This window comes from Neomonachus schauinslandi, chromosome 6, assembly GCF_002201575.2.
Source record: "Neomonachus schauinslandi chromosome 6, ASM220157v2, whole genome shotgun sequence".
NCBI classification, from domain to species: Eukaryota; Metazoa; Chordata; class Mammalia; order Carnivora; family Phocidae; genus Neomonachus; species Neomonachus schauinslandi.
Genome location: NC_058408.1, coordinates 33,810,197 through 33,825,602, shown reverse-complemented (window position 1 = coordinate 33,825,602; position 15,406 = coordinate 33,810,197).

The window sequence follows — 15,406 nt, the reverse complement described above, 5'->3', positions numbered from 1 at the left end:
ATACTCTCTAGAACTAGACCCACCTCCCCCGTATTCTAAGCAGCCAGGTCCACCCCTGCAAGTGCAGCAGCTCCAAAGGAGAGCAAGCCCCCCATGCTTCCTGTGTTCCTCACAGCCTGAATCCCGCCCACCTATTTTCCTTTGCACATTTCACACTCTGTGCCCAAACTTGAAATGTATCTTCCCACCTTTTAACCTCCTGATGCAGTTCCCATTGTAGGTTTCAGGTACAATAACCCTCAGTTTGCTTCTCTACCTGCCTGCAATTCAGACTTGATTCCCCACTTTGGGGCTCTGGCCTCCTGGGGTTGTGTGCCCCCTGGTTCTGCTTGGAGGCTGGGTCCCTCTGCCTGGCAACAGCCCCATGCGCACCCTGCTTGGCTCAGAGAGGAAACTTGGACCCTAAGCAAGTAATGCTCTGGGATGTATCTTCAGTCACTGTTATCAGGAATGCCTGGACACATTTAAATCGGTAGCACCGAGCTCTTAGCGTCATCAAGAAACAAGTCTAGTAAAGAGTCCAACGCACAATTATGCCTCTTTGTGTTCTTTTTTTTTTTTTTTTTTAAGATTTATTTATTTATTTATTCATTAGAGACAGAGAGAGAGAGGCAGAGGGAGAAGCAGGCTCCCAAGGAGCAGGGAGCCCGATGCGGGACTCGATCCCAGGACCCTGAGATCATGACCTGAGCCGAAGGCAGACGCTTAATGACTAAGCCACCCAGGCGCCCGCCTCTTTGTGTTCTGAGTGTCAGAATTAACCTTGAATTTGTACATTAATCTGACAGGCACAAAACATGTAAACCCTGAAGCCACAATGATCACAAACCATCCCCAAAAACTGCACATGTGTTTTACAGAAAATTTCTCCTGGTCTAACTCTATGTGACAGCAAAAATCAAATTGTACTTTAGTTTTCAACAGCTACTCAATCTCAAAGTGGGGCGGCCACTCTTAAGCTGTCAACAGCCAAACTGCCGACTCCGTAGCGGGGAAACTCAGAGGGCGCCAGACTGCAGCGAGGCTGATGCGTTTATGCGGTGCACTCCGCAGACCCACTGCATCTGTAAAACTTCAGTATCCACATTAATCACAAACTCCTCCCAGGGGAACCTGCCACTCCCCATGCTGCAGGACCCACCTGCCTCAAACTTTACAGTTTCCCACAACATAAAATATAAAATGATATATAAGCAATATAAAAATGATACCTACCATGCGTATATCACTTTGCAGATTGCAGAGGACATTTACATCCATACCTGAATTTTACTCCCACATCAACACTGCAGAGTAGGTATTATTGTCCACATGTTAGTGAAGCAGGAACTGAAGTTCTGAAAGGGTAGGGAGGTTGTGCAAGGCACACGGCTGGGACATGGTGAGTTAAGTTCGAACCCAGGCCCTCAAGTGCACGGCCAAGGGCTCAGCCTTCCCACCTCTGCTGCCTGACTTGGTCACTCAGTACTCAGTGCTCCTCTCCACACACCCCCGCCCCCAGTGACTACTTCTGCAGATGAACTCTCTCCATGCTACCAACATACTTCTCCTCTTCCTAACTGCATAGCAATGCTGCCCCATTTTTGGACACGCAATGCATTTATTGTAGTTCTGACACCAAACATTCTATGTTCAACTGCCCTTCCTCCTCTGTGCTCTTGATCCATAGCTTGACTATTGCTCTCATTATATTGTACCACAGTTATGTGCGTGTGCATCTCTCTCCTCCTAAGGGCTCCTCCAGGACAGGGGGGTGTCTCAGCTCTGTTACCCCAGATTTTCGCACAGTGCCTGATATGAACATTTTCAGTAAAGATGTAAAATCTTTGAGATGTTGAATAAATGACAGTTTTGCCCAAGAGATGCAGGAGGATCCCTCACAGCCCACGTTCAGTTCCCCCCTCCCCCCAGCCCATGTGCCCTATCACAGCCGGAGCGGACCAGGAAGAAGCATCCTGTGCAGCCACAGACCACGTCGGCATCCAAAGTCCCAGCAATCCTCAGTACTGTTCCTCCAAGAGTCTTGGGGGAAACTTGACTCAGTGACGAGCTGATAGGGACAGAGACCCAGGAATGGAGGAGAGAAGATCTGCCAAGAGAACAGAGGGGAAGGGGGGTTGCCAGGAGGAGCTTCAGCTATGTCTCCAGTCTTTACCTTGACGTGGCAGGTCCAGAAGACTCTGAGGCCCCTAGGAGGGAAGCAACAACTGAGTCAAGAAAAAGCTTATGCTTCAATCTGGAATTGTCTTTCTGTAGCAGAACCCTGGGCTCCCTGAAAAGTGGCCCACTTATAGTTGGTTTTATCTCCATAAAGCTTTGTTGCAAATTCTTCTTCCAGCTGGGGCCTCTGTCCTGTGTGTGTGCGAGCGCACACACACACACCATCTCCTGGGACAGAGCTCAAAGATCTATCACAATGACATGACCTGGAACCTTCACAGCTCTCTGTACAAATCAGTTAAACTCAACAAATTCAACTAATGTGTTAGGGTCTCCTCTGGGTCCAGCAACGTTCAGGACATACAAACCGGAAGAGACAGGGCTCCTGCCTGATGGAGCTCTCATCGAGTAGATCAAGTAGAAGCCATATAAAAATTAAAGAAGCTATCACAAGTAATAAACGCGTTGTGGGATTAAGGGAAGGGAGAAATTAATTCCTCCTGAGGAGAATGAAAACCCCCTTGGAGTTGGTGTGAATTAAGCTGGGCCTGGAAGGATGGCACTGGGGCTGGTTACTTTGGTGTCTATGCAGATCATGATCTCCATTGCAGGGAGGAACTCAAACAGGACTTCTAGGCTCTCCCAAGAACAGTAAACATCAACCAGAAAGCTAAAAAGCAAAGATTACGGGTTCAGGGTCATCCCCATTTTGGAAGTGAGGAAGATGCTAGTGCACTAAAGCGTGCTAACTCACTCAGGAACGGTGAGGACTCGAGATATTAAATGAAAGCCTGAACATGAAGTGCTTAGCACAGAACCTAGATGAAATCACTTCGTAGCACCCTTCCCCCCCTTGCTTCCCGGCACCATCTTACACTCTTGCATATTCACTTGCAAACTTGCTCCCCATGCCAGCCCTGCTCCCAGTCTTGGTATCAAATCTAAACACAGGAACTTGAATAGGAAATTGTGGAAGGAGGCAACATTCCATGGGAAGAGGAGCACTCGGGTCATGTCAGGGGGTGGGGAATACTTCCACACAGCTCCCCAGGGAGCAAGTGAGTGAGGATAGTGGGAGGCAGATGTGGGGGTCAGAGCATTCGGGGCCATCAATGCCAAGGACTCCACCAGACATGAAACACTGACAGGTGAGCCCCAGGTGAGCACTGATGTGGCTGTGTCAGCTCTTGGTGAGGGACCAACAGGCCTGTCTGTGCAGACGCTTCTGCCAACAGTATTCAGGTCCCCAGATGGCTCAGGCCAAGCAAATATGATACATCTCCTCTCCTTCATGGCACATGTTCTCCATCTTTACTGAAAGCCCCCCAAAAAGAATGTGTTGCTTCTTCAGTAAGAGGCAGTGATTTTATCACAAATTTATGGTATTAATCAAACCATGGGGAAGAGTTTCCACTGAGCCCTGCATATTTCTTTGTGTAGCCCAAACGGTCACATGTGTTCACTAGTGGGGAGCCACGAATAACCCATCCTTGGCAGGGAAGGGCATTCCAGTAAAAGCAAGTAAACTCTAATCATTAGAGGCAAGAGTGAATAGTGGTGTGGTCAGTCTTGCTCTTTGAAGAAAAAGGAAGTGCAACTGATATTACCTAGCAAGTACATTGAAATTCTCCAGCCTGAAATCTTGGGATTGGTAGGCTTGGGTGGAGCTGGGGCAGAATCTGTGAAGTAAAGAGAAGTAAGGCCTTTTTTTTTTTTCCTTCTTGTTTCTGGGTTATCAGGGACTAGAGAGTGTTACCATGGCAAAATAAATAATCTGATAGTTACAGGGAACATATTTTTTTAAAACATAAAAATGGGACATATGGTTTGAAAAGTATGAGTGTACTTTGGAAAATATAAGGGAAAAAAAAGCATACAAAATTGGAGCTGTTCCTGAAAAATCTTTAGCATGTGGTCACCTTCACACGGTGCCTGTATTGAAGAGGAATGCAGTACGTACAATCCAGGATAAGCCAATTAACACAAATCACTAATTGCGACTATGGCCAACCTATGGTCTTTGTGTAAGAAGAATTCATTAGCACTGCTCAGCTGAGCCTCTTCTTGACTCTGAGCAGCTAAGCTAGTCGCTCAGAGGTCTCGGCCTCCTGCAAGCAAGCAAAAGAGCCTTCATTTCTGCACGTCAGGAAGTAACACAACTCTGGCCAGTGTCGCCTTTGGTGAGCAGACTCAGAGGCTAATCAAGTTAAAGGGAAATTACACACTGTCCTCCAAGAGAGCTTACCCTGAGGGATTTGTCCATCTCTTTTTTTGAACAATTTAGACCAGGAGAAAGTAACGGCTTTCCTTACTACCTAAGAATTGCTTTATTCTCATCTGCAAGATGCATAGATGGTCTTGCTCATCCCAATATACATACACACACACCTTCATCTCACAATTCCCTCTCCCCACCCCACCTCTCTCTCTCTCTCTCTCTCTCTCTCTCTCATATACACACACACACACACACACACACACAGGATGTAAGAGCAGGCTCCATTTGGTTGTAGCTCCTGGGAGGGAAGCAAAATGGAGCCAAATTTGCATAGTATGCCAGACAAGCCCTCCGGCCCCTGAAACTTCACACCTGTCTCCTGCCAGTACCCAAAGCGCCATCTGCTTCTCTGGGAAAGCCAGACACAAGGCCCCCTCTTTATGCCTTTGGTAGATGATGAGAAAATCTGGCATGGGGAGCCTTAATTGCTCAAAAATAACTCCATGGTACGTAACATACAGTTACATGAAGATCCGAAGAAAAAGCCTTGGCAGTCTTTTTACAAACATTCGGGATAATGGTTGGGGCATGCAAAAGGGAAACTATTTAAGGACTCAACCTAGTCCCAAATTATTTCCACTGCCAAGAGCTCCACAAGTGAGGAGTTTTGTGTGTGGTAGAAAGTCCCACAAGAAGAGCCAGAGCAAGCATCGAGGCAGGGTCCTATTTTTTTCACCCACTCCACTCTGTGTTTGAGCTGCTCTCCTAAATATCTTTCTGCCACCTCACATAAACGGAAAGTAAAGTTTACTCATTAACACGCCTTTTAAAGTACAGGTGTATCTCCAGCTGCGAGAGCAAAGCCGAGGGAAATTCCGTCTCCCCAACTTGCACAGCGGTGCCGGCGCAGAGACCAGCCGCGTCCAGCGGAGACATCTGAGAGAAGCTGGGGCGTCTCAGCCCGGTTCAAGTGCAGGACGGGAGCGAGGCAGGAGGACACAGGTTTGCTAACAGCGGTACTACTGACATTTGGGGCTGGAAAAATTCTTTGCGGGGCGTGTTGTTCTGCGCCTTAGGGGCCGTTGGGCAGCACCCCTGACCTCTATCCACCGCATGCCAATAGCGCCCCTCTCTCCCAGTGTGACAACCGGGGAACAAAGCTCCCCCTTTTAAGAACTACGGAACGAGAGGATCTCTCGAGGTTTCCTCAAAGCCCACTGTTGGGGTGTGTGGCTGGCAGAGAGGGCTCGGAGAGCATCGCATCTATCACAAAGGGTGATATTTGCTTGATGATGAGTCTGTCCCCCATTCGACTGTAGTTTTGTCGGGACAGGAACCATTTCCATCTGAGCCCATGGCCTGGAGTGTTGAAGTGTTACGTGAAAAGATTGAATCAGTGACTGAATGAATGGTGGGCTAGATCCCAGGCTCCTTTCCCCATCCCGCGTTCCCTATGCCAAGGGCTGAGTCCTTGTGTTGGTGGTGGGGACATGGTGGGGTGGGGGGATATCTTCAGAAAACTAATAAAATAAATGACTAAATAAATGGAACCTCTTGTCTAAAGAACACAGAGATAAGATAAATCATTTTGAGTCCTGGGAAAATTATCTCCACCATCCTGCCCTGGTTTCTCCGTTCAGCCAGAAAACACTTTAATTTATCTTGTGAAATTTTTCATCCACTAGACGAACATTAAGTATTTCTTTCCTTTTTTTTTTTTTTTTTAATATTCTTCTCTCTACAAAGGTGGGTTGGCTCTCAACTCATTGGAATAAAAGCTCCATTAGCCTCAGTGCACGTAAGGCTTGTGAAGTTGGCCTGGATTCAGGGCCGGCAGGAGGATAAAGAAACATGACACTCATTCTTCACGTAATTAGAGTTGGTAAAATAAACTGTGTGAATTTCATTAAAGGAATGGATCCATCAGGCCCTGGACAGGGCGGGAATCCTATGCTCACAGCATCAGTCTTTTGTCTCAAATTAAGCCCTAGCTGATAGAAAAAAAAAAAGGCTCCCGTGGAGTCATCGGGGAGCTTTCCTGTACCCCGCTCCCCATCACGTCGTAGCGTTTAGTCTCGGAGCCCACATAATTTCTCACCTGGCTCAAACCCGGCCAACACTGCAGCTGTCCTCTTACACATGACACACGTTCTCCATCACCCCCCAGAGTCCCTGATAGGATGCTTCCCTCCCTCAGTCGCATGATGTCATTGGCACGTGTGTATCCAGGAATCCACCCTCACCCTCTGTGCTTGGCAGTAGCCAGGATGAGGTTGCCCTGAGAAACCCGCATTTTTTACCAGTCTTATGACATGTAGCAACATGAGTGAGACCGCTGATTGGAAATCAATAGAATAACCTATGATCATGAAATAAATTCTCTTTGAAAAGTAAACAACCCCTTCCTAAATTCAAGTTATTTAGTTATTAGGACCAAGTTCTGGTCCTTAGTTATGTTAGCACCCTCTTCTAAAAAAATCTAATCCCACCAAACCCAACCCAGCTTTCAAAAAGCCAAGAAGTTCTTTGCAACTCCAGTCTGTATTCTTGGTTTACCAGAAGCCACAGTCATAGCTAGGGATGGTCTTCCTCTCGGTCATAGCTCTCTCTCCTGCCCTCACTTCGGCTAACTTAAAATCAGGAGCCATCTCCTCGGATGGTCCTCTGCACCCTCCTTACCCAGCAAATGCTCCTTTTTCTCATATTTGATCTATAAAACAGAGAGGAAGGTAGGTGGCGAAATAAGGCAGGCTTACGTAACAGACAAGCGAGCTCTCCACTAACAGCGGAAGAACATCTCAAGCAAGAGGCGAGAAGAAGAGCCAAGAAGAAGAGCCATAGGAACAGTACAGGGCTGCCAGGAAGTAAAGACAGTCTCTGGAGTAGACAGGCCGAGGAAGAGGTGACAGAAGTAGGAGTTGTTTTGTCTGGAGATGCCAGCAAGCACCATGGCAGTTTCCCTTCTGGAGTCCTGGCAGGGTGCTGGGTTACTGGTGCTGCGCGGTTGTGGCCAATCACAGCAGATGAGGAAGACAGCCAAGGCTCCAGGATCAGCCAATGAGAGAGCTTCTCTGATGACGCGAGCTGTGAAACATGGGGGTCACCATTTCTGGGGGTCACCATTTCTGGGGGTCACCATTTCTGGGAGTCTTTAGGATGAGGAGAGGCAGGGGCTCTTAGGTGGCTCAGTCAGTTAAGCGTCTGCCTTCAGTTCAGGTCATGGTCCCAGGGTCCTGGGATCGAGCCCCACCTCGGGCTCCCTGCTCAGCGGGAAGCCCGCTTCTCCGTCTCCCACTCCCCCTGCTTGTGTTCCCTCTCTCACTGTGTCTCTTTCTGTCAAATAAATAAATAAAATCTTTAAACAAAAATTAAAAAAATAAAAGATTAGGAGAGGCAGTCACCCATCCAGGAAAATAATACTGTGCTGGCCTGGATGAATTCTTAGCAGTGTCCCTAATTCTAGAAAACTAAGGAACTCTAGGAATTATATTCAGGGCAGAATGCAGCTCCAGAGCAGGTTTGGGGTGGGGGACGGTGGTGCTAGCAGGAACCCGGCTCTGCCCAGTGGCTTAGCAGTTCAATCCAGCCTGGGTCCCCTCTGGTTTAAACATGTTCTGAGCGGCTGGTATATTTCCCCATAGTTCTGGTGGGTCTATTTTGTGATGTTTTCTCCTTCATTATCCCACTGAGGGTGGAGTGTGTGTGTATGTGTACATGTGCATTTCCTTGGCCATTTGTGTCATGGGAAGTTTTCCAGAGACATTTCCATGAGTGTAGAAGCTTCAGCAGAATCAGGGAACAGAGATGGGTTTGGGGGTGGGGAGGGGGTCTGGTCGTGGCTGTGCCTTCTCTTCTCCATGAACTCAGCTATTTGGCATCCATGACGTCTCTCCCATTAAGCTCACTGGAGGGTTTGGGGGCAGCTTCTCTTCCCTGCTGTTCTTTGTACACCCTCTGCCCTCTCTCCCTCCTCACCCCCTTCTATTTTCTGCTCTCCTTTTCCCTTCTGGTTTCTTCAATTTCAATGAGTTTATTGGCATGACGAATGTTGCCAAAGCCAATAGCACTGAGTCTCAGCGTCTGGGGATGGATTTCACAGTGGGAAGGGGGTGACCGGGGCCTCGGACCACATTCCCACTGTGGGTTTCTGCTTCAGTCTGAGGTGGTGGCAGGCTGCCAGCGCCTTGTTCACTTGGGTTTCCAGTCTCAGCTGAACTCACCAGCCTTGTCTCCAGACAGGGAGAAAGTTCTTATTATGGCAAAGGTCATGTCTGGAGCCTCAGTTCTGGGAGGGGTGGGGGCTTCAAGCTTATGTTTTCAAGAAGCAGTTTAATAAACAAGTCCCACACTGTCCCCTACAAACCGTGCTGTTAAAACTCCAGCCTCCCACTGACACTGCAAATCCACAGGCTGGGGCCAGGGTGACAAAGACCAGCAGGGCTCAGGCCGGATGCTCTAAAGAGATTTGGGTCTTTGACAGTCTTCTAAGTAAGTGAGAGTCTTACCTTTAGTTTTAACCACCCCCACGCCCCAAACACATACACAAGAACAATTCTGGAATGAGAGATAGACAGGAGAAAATGGGTATTGTTACAACTAGAGCCTCAAACATCCATTTCAAGTGAGTTTCAGCTAAGGAAGTCTCCTTCCTAATGAATGAGCCTTATGAGGCTTATCAAGCTCCTATTTTCAGCCCCCCACCCCACCCCCGTACCTCAGCTGATGGAAATTTCTATTTGTAATGAAAATCAACTTTGGAAAACGTCACAGCAAGGGACTTTTTTTCCTGGCTGCCCCAAGATTAATCTGGTCCATAGGATGCCCCAGATCATTGCATTCAGTAATTTCATTCTGCTTATGATCTATTTCTTATACGATCAATATGATAAATGCGATGGAGAGCAAAGTGGGTTACGCAGACGCTGGTGAAGTGAAGAGGAGAGGGGAGTGCTGGGCTGGCGCGCCGTGTGTCTCATGAAGCAGAAAAGCAATTCAGTCAGACTAAAGGCTACAGACAAGGCGGTATATTCTCCCTGATAAATGCAAATGATGTGACTGCACCACCCCGCCCCCCGCCCAAATGGGGAGGGGGTGGGGGAGGGGCGAAGAGCCCTGCTGTCTGGGAGCCCCGCAGTCCCTTAGGAACCCACAGGCAGTCTGCAAGCTGCAAGCATAGTGGGTGGGGGGAGAGTCCGGGTGCTGGGAAAGAAGAATTAGAGTTTGCTTAAACAATCAGGGCTAATGGCAAGCCCCCTCTTCCGGACCCAGCCATGCCTCTGAGCATTGCCAGTTTTCAAACACAGTTTTAAAACCGAACCAGGCATCTGGCAAGCAGAGAACCACAGGGAAATAGCGGAGAGCGCACTGAGCCATGAGAGAGCCCCATCATCTTCTCTGAGCTTCCGAGTTCCCTTGGCTGCAGATCTTGTTAGGTAACAATCAGTTTCGTCATCTGCGTTGTTATTTTGCACCAGGGTCTCTGTTCTCCCGCGTGAGCTGACGTGAGCCGATGTCCAGATGTCCTCACACAAGCCATCGAAATTCTCCGCATCCAGGTTTCGTCTTGTGTTCCAGGGAAACGATTACAGCTCCTCTATTGCTGGAGAGTGTCTTTATGAACATGGAATGAGATGAGGTAGTCTGTTGTGTGCCCGAAGGGTGAGGAATTGGCTGCAGAGCCACTGCGAAGCCTCTAAGATGAGAAAGAGGGTTTACTGCCCTCAGAAAGTTTAGCGATGAATACGGAAGTGGGTCAACTGCATGATAAAAAGAAGCAAGACAGGGAAGAAAGAATCCTCGCCCAGGAGGGGCAAACTCTGGCTTATAACCAGGGCTCTACTGCTCTCATTTCATGATCCCACAAGTTCCTTCCCCACTCTGGGCCTCAGTTTCCCCAAAGGAATATGAGACAGTTGGGTAATCTCTAAGGCCCCCCGCTTTGACTTTTTATGATGCTGTGACAAACTGAGCCCTAAAGTGGGTGTAGATGTTCAAGAGTGATGTGAGCTCCAGAAGGAAACGTGACAGAGCTAGGTTTTAGAACAAGGAAGGATAAGCTTTGGCAAAATGGAATGGCAGGGACATTCCAAATGTGGAAAATCAACTTTACTAAGTCCTCAATATGGGGCGAGGATGTCTTGATCAAGCGGACAGTTTGAGTAACTGGAACCTAGAGAAGAATAAGGGGAAAGGTAAAGAGGTATGGAAGGTGCCCTTGGCCTCTGAGCCCTTGTCTGTGGGGAGGAAGGAGTGGACTGTGCTGCCGGGTTGGGTGGGCTCTTCACACTAGAGTTGAGAAGAACCTGACCTGTTGCCCTCTCCCCCTCACATCTGTGTCAAAAGGACCCCAGCCTTAAGGATCTTTCTCAGGAGGAGTGCTCTGTCACAACAACGCGGCTGTTTCTTAAGTTCCTTCAGGAAATAAAATTGGAAGTTGCTCAGCCCTGCTCGTGTTTGATCCCTCACAGACACTTTGTTCTCCTACTGCAGAAAGCCTGAGGCAGGCTGGGGAAGGTAAGCGAGGGAGTGCTGTGATGGGGCTGTCATGGTAAGATGGATTCCAGCAACTCTGCATTGGTGATTCTCTGCCTTCCCACACCTCCCTCTACATGGAAGTCTGGTCTCTGGAGAGGGGCAGGCAGAAGGCCCCCTCCATTTTCTCATCTAGATGGCAGAAGCTGTGAGGAGATCTTCACTGGAAATGTTGATAAGTGGTGATCAACTGTGATCCAACTGATAACCAAGCCATTCATGGCCTGTGTGAAAGTGGTCAGGACAACTCAACTGAATGTTTCCATTTGCAAAAGGACCAGGAGAACTGTGTTCTAATATCTACTGCATCTATCACAGGTAGATCTTAGATCTTTTTGAAGACGCCAGGGGCCTGGGCGGGAAGAGGGGGCCATCCACGGGCAGATGTTGAGCCACATGCAGCGGTTTGCAAATTAAAAAAGAAATAAAACTTTCAGAAGGAGAAGTGACTTATTTTAGCCAAAGCTTCCTCATTTCATCTCCATCCAAATACCTCAGCAAATGCCACGTTCCGAAAGGAGTGCAGAGTGGTGTCAAGGATCAAAAGGCAAGGCCTCCCCTCTCTGACCTGCATGAAATGAGTTGTCTAGAATGACAGCATCAGCTGCCTTACCAGTGGCTGAGGATCATCAGCCAAACCAAAAAAAAAAAAAAGTATGGGCTTGCCATCCAAAAAGAGAGATCTCTTAATCTTCCCCACCCTTCCCCCTTCTGAGTTCATTTTCTATTGACCTTACTCAAGCTTCTTTGGGTTCTCGGCCTTGAAGAGATGTCTGATTTGCTCTGCCAACAGCCCAGGCTGTTGTTTTGTTGGTAATGAGTTCAATTCACGTGAGAATCCAGAGCTTGCTTCTGAAGCATGCGGGCAAGTCCCAGGTAACACGTCTGCAAGGGCCACTTGTCTGAGAGTTCCTCTCAAGCCCTTGGATGACTCAGACTTCACTTTCTCCAGAACTCTCCAGACTCTCGAGGCTCCAGAGTAAGTCCAGTACCAAAAATCAAAGGGAATTTTCGAACGGGAAGACTTCCAAAATCACCAAAGACTTGAATTACCTTTCCATAATTGGGAAAGTCCACCAAATAGCAGAGAAATGATTTCTTTCTTTTTCCTCTGGCTTGCTAATCAAAATACTGTCTGCTCGCAATCCAAGGAATGTCATGAGGCCTATTCCCAACGAGCTCAACCCCAGTAATTGGAAGCAGCCCTGCCTCGCCTTTGGTCTTGGGTATTTTCATCATTGGACTGTTTGAGCCAAGACATACGTTTTGCCAAGGAAAACTTTCCTTTGAAACCTCCGTCTTATCCAAACAGAGAGTTGGAATTGACTCTTGGCAGCTCCAAAGATAGTTCTGAGTTATGAAAAATAGGACATATGTGTCAGTCAATCCATGAGATTGTCCCCAATCTGGAAAAAAGTAAGCCTTGGGTATGAACCCATCTTTCCTTCCTGTAAACTGATAAAGCCAATGCACCTGTAACAAGCTCAGAGACCTGCTATGTGGCCCACATGTCCAGTTCCTTTGACTGTGACCTCCAAATCCTTCTACTCAAAGAGGTTTGTGAGGCAAAAGAGCAACGCGTGCTCAGTGAAAGGGAAGAGCTGGGGTATAGAAGAAATTTGGTTGCCTTCTTCAAGGGGAAACATTTGAATTTCAGCTCTCAGCAAACCTGCAATTTGGGGAAGGTTGGGTCCAACTTGGAGGACTTGCAATATTGGAAATCATACTACTTGCAGGCATTATTTTCTTGGGGAGTGGAGCAGGTATTCATAAAGGGAACCATGTTTATACCCAGCCGCTGATGAAAACATTTTGCAAATATTTAAACCAATGAGCTTACCTGGAAAACAGAGGGTACGTGATCGGCACACTGCCTTCCATAGAGGAGGGGCCAAGTAAGGGAGAGATGGGCCCTTATTGAGGAATTCCAGGTTCTGTGAGTTCCCTCCCCACCCATGCTGCCTCATCTTGGGTTCCTGGTTTCTCTCCTAGTTGCTTTCATAGCTCTGAGAGGTGAAGTATTGCCATATCACACTCAGGACAGTCACTTTTGCAGGGACGGAAACTACTTAGAACCACAGAATCTTGAGGCACCTGGGTGGCTCAGTTGGTTGAGTGTTTGCCTTCAGCTCAGATCATGATCTCAAGGTCCTGGGATCGAGCCCCCCGTTGGGCTCCCTGCTCAGTGGGGAGTCTGCTTCTCCCTCTGCCCCTCCCCTCGCTCATGCTTTCTCTCTCTCTCTCAAATAAGTAAAATCTTAAAAAAAAAAAAAAGAACCATAGAATCTCATAATGAAACACGACCTTAAAGCCCATTTAAATCAGATGGCCGGTCTCACGCTAGAGTGCCCACACAGCACAATACACACCAACAACAGGACATCACTGCCAAGAGCACAGCTCGACCTGCAGGACAGCACAGGGCCACATCCTCCCAAGTGCTAACGCCATCCCAAGGCACATAAACACTTTGCCAGTTTAGGTGGTTAAGATCATGGGCTCGGGATGCTTAGAGTTCGACTCCCTGAGTCCAAACCCTGGCTCCACTGCTTACTCCTAGGTGACCTTGGGCAACTTACCTGACCTGCCTTGCATCAGTTCCTCATCTGTAAAATAGGGATAAAGATAATACCTACCTCTTTTGGTATTTGTGAAATTAAAATGAACTAATACAAGTAAAGCACCTAGATCCCGCTATCCTACTGAATCAGCCAACAGAGATTCCCTTCATTTAAAAAAAACACTTTTTATTATAAATAATCCCATGTATATACAAAAGCATAAATATCAGGATAATGAGCCCTCTCGTATCAAGAATAGTATAATGAATGCCTCACCTAGCTTCAACAGTGATCACCACGTAGTCATTCTTGCTCTATATACACTCCACCCACCCTCACCCCCACCGCAAGTATTTTGAAACAAATCGTATTTCATCTTAAATTATTTCAGTATGTATCTCTGAAAAGGGGGACTTTCTGAAAAATTAATAACCATAATGGCATTATCATACTCCCCCCAAAATATAAAAATAAGGCTATAATACCAAAGTCAATCTTTGTCTTATCTATGTCTCTCTGTCTCTGTCTCTTTCTCTTTCTCTGTTGCAAATGATATGAAAAAAGGTCCACACATTGCAATTGGTTGATATGTCTCTTAAGTGTCTTTTAATTTATAGGTTCCCCTTCAATTCTTTCTTTTGACTATTTCCTCCATGTTACTTTTTAGTCTGAAAATTAAATCGTTTGCTGTACAATGTTTCTGACAGTCTGGATTTTGCTGATTGCATATCATTTAACATGCTCCTCTGTCCCTCTGTATTTCCTGTAAATTGATAGTTAGATCTGCAGGCTTGATTGATTCAGGTTCAATAATTTGACAAAATTACTTCATGGGTCATGGTATGTATTTCTATGAGGAGGTTCACAGTGTCTTGCTGGTCCTTTTGTTGTGATGATAGCAATATCAATGATCATTGTTTAGATTTATTAACTCATTGTCAGGTTGCCAAATAAAATACAGGATGTCCAGTTACATTTGAATTTCAGATAAACAACAAATGTTTGTTTAGCGTAAGTATATCCCAAATATACACACACACACACACCCATATATATATATACTAAGCAATTATTTGTTGTTCATCTGAAATTTATATTTAATTGGGAGTCCTACATGTTCATTTGCTAAATCTGGCAACCCTAATTAGGGGCTGCAAAATGGTGACATTCTAATTCTACGTGTCCTTCTTTGTTTGTTGGCTGCGATGTTTTTGTACAGAGAAACTGCCCCTCATCTAGTTGATAGACCTGAAATACTGACCATATATGAGAAACAGGATAAATGCTTGATTTTTTCCTTTTATTTATCAACTTAAAAATAATGAGATAGTTCCTTCAATGACCAAGAGAGGTGTCATTATAAACTCATGAATATGAATATGTTTGTTGTGAATTTCAATCCTTTGCGGTTATTATACATCCTGGGGTGTCTAAGAGATCCCATCTCTGGTCGGTGAGAATCTAATCTAGTAAGATCCTGAGTCCTTCTGATATACCAGTCGTGTTTAATAGTTTGCTTTCTGGTATGACAAGATTTTTCGGGCTCATCTTGTATATTTCTTGTGCTGGATCTGCATCAGGCATTTCTTTAAGAAATCTTGTTTCCTTGGGGCACCTGGGTGGCTCAGTCATTAAGCGTCTGCCTTCGGCTCAGGTCATGATCCCAGGGTCCTGGGATCGAGTCCCACATCAGGCTCCTGGCTCAGCAAGGAGCCTGCTTCTCCCTCTCCCTCTGCCTCTCCCCCTGCTCATGCTCTCTCTCTCTCTCTGTATCTCTGTGTCTCAAATGAATAAATAACATCTTTAAAAAAAAAAAAAGAAATCTTGTTTCCTTTTAAGAGAAAATGGTATTTAGAAAACATAATCAGGGAGCTAGGCCTGTTCCATGTTACTGAATTGTTCATTTCTTTTAAGTCTTCTCCATACAGAGAGCCAC